This window comes from Clarias gariepinus, chromosome 5 (genome assembly GCF_024256425.1).
Source record: "Clarias gariepinus isolate MV-2021 ecotype Netherlands chromosome 5, CGAR_prim_01v2, whole genome shotgun sequence".
NCBI classification, from domain to species: domain Eukaryota; kingdom Metazoa; phylum Chordata; class Actinopteri; order Siluriformes; family Clariidae; genus Clarias; species Clarias gariepinus.
In genome coordinates this window covers 26,431,679-26,433,855 of record NC_071104.1, presented here as the reverse complement: position 1 = coordinate 26,433,855, position 2,177 = coordinate 26,431,679, and positions in this window count along the sequence as shown.

The following is a 2,177-nucleotide window of genomic DNA, read 5'->3' as shown; positions in this document are numbered from 1 at the left end:
CCTCTGATTGTCCACTTTTTTAGCTTAATTTTGTCCCCCTTTCCTAAATTGTTTCAGCACAAGGCTTTGCTCTCCAGCTTGGGCCAGCTTGCTGCAGCAGATGACGGGTCTGGAAGGCATATGTCACAAAGACAACATCCAGCTCCTGTCTGACAGTGGCATCATCTCACCCTAACAAGTTATCGCTGTAATGCTGAGGTGACATGACAGTGTCTGCACGGGCAGATGGATCAATAACACAGGTGCTGGAAGCCTCTGCCATTGCCATACTCTCCACTATACAGACAATATCACTGAGCTCAGTATAGAACAGCATAGAAAATCTGTTTCCCCATGTAAAATATCACAGCCATTTGGTATCATGATCAGAACGTTGGCATATTAAAACCATGGCTTGACTGAATTGCTAAGGGTCCGTGATATACAGTATGGGACATTGTTATCTATTGATATAGATAAGGAATAAGCAAATCTTTCTTGTTTTTATGTAGAATGACTTTTTGCCTCTTTCTATCATTTTCATGCTCACACAAGTAATCCAATATATTGTTGAAATATTCAGCAGCAATGTTTTATTTGTCCCTTTGGAGTGGTGCTGAGTATGATTTAGTAATGCAGATGGAAGAATATGCCAGTGCACATTTCTGTCCTCTTTCATGCCGTATCAACTCTCTTCTCTATTCGATTCTCCTTCTCTCTCTCCTACTTTCTCTCTGTCTTATGATGGAAGAACTGACATGTCTGAGATGATACAAAAAATAATCTGCACTTGATAGTCATCCACTGTGTCTGTGTCTGCTATGATTCTATAGGGAAAAGCTCCTATATCTAACAGAGGACCCCGCTACCAAATATAGAGCAAACACGATCAAACCATGATCATCATCATCAGACTCATAATATTCACAATAAAATTAGAGATGACACAATTCAGCTTTTCCTGATACAGTATTAATATCAGTATAAGCTAACACCAGATACAGGTGCTAACATCCACTTAGTGACTGAGAGATCTGTTTATTAGAAACACATAAAATGTCTTTGTCTTTAGTTAAAATTATATAATTTCCTGCCATAAAATATGTTGAACAGATTTTAACCAATCATGTACAATGCATAATAATAATAATAATAATAATAATAATAATAATAATATATTTTGCTATTAAAAGCAATTTTCTGCTCATGAGACTCTTCTTCTGTTTTTCAACGCAATGTATGACTTTTAATGACTAAAACTGATGCAACACCCAAGTCCCAGGCTGATGAAATATCTAGCATTGCTAGTGTGCATATCCATGAAGTAGCACACAAAACATAATGCACATCCATAATGACTTCTGGTGTCTTGCAAGCACAGGAGAAAAAGAAGCTGAATGAAAAACAACAGCAGCCCATGGTGCTCTGGAGGTGCGGGCTCCCTGACTAGCAGATTAGGGTTGTGGGAGCACTTTGCACGTTGTTGTCACAGGCTGGCCGAGGGAGAATTGCGCTTGCTTATCCCCAGACAGATGAGACTGTGAACAAAGCGCACAACCAATTTGTGTTGCACTAAATTAAAAGCTCCAAAAAAACATTAAATGAATTTGTTCCACATCATCAGCACATTTAACATGAAAACACTCTTTTCCCCTTCTTTTTCAAACGCTTGATGTGTTAAACTTATCACATCATCACATCACAGCATCATCAATCTATGGTTCAAGATGATTGATTGTCTATCCCTTTCTTGAATATGAGTTCCTTTTCATTTCAGTATACTACTTTTAAAAATAAGTCAGTATGTTTATATATAAATTTTAAAAAATAGAATACCCATATAAAATACTATAATGTCCTGTCATCCTGTCTAGGTTGTGTTACCAACTCAGGCCTAGTGTCCCTTTGATAGACTGAAGATCCATTCCCACCCTAATTATGATAACGTGATTACTGGAAACAAATAAAAGGATAAAAAATGAAAGAATAAATGAATTAATGAATAAATAAAAATATCCCTGCTATCCATCATACTGTAAGTACATATACCGATGATATGATGTATTGTGCTGTAGTCTACCATAAGAAGGACCAAAAATCTTATTTAAAGATAAATAGAAACCCAAACTATGGCTCAGCAGGAGTGTTGGGCATGGAAAAGGGATCCCTGGAGAGCTGCGGGGACCATCAGTAAGGAC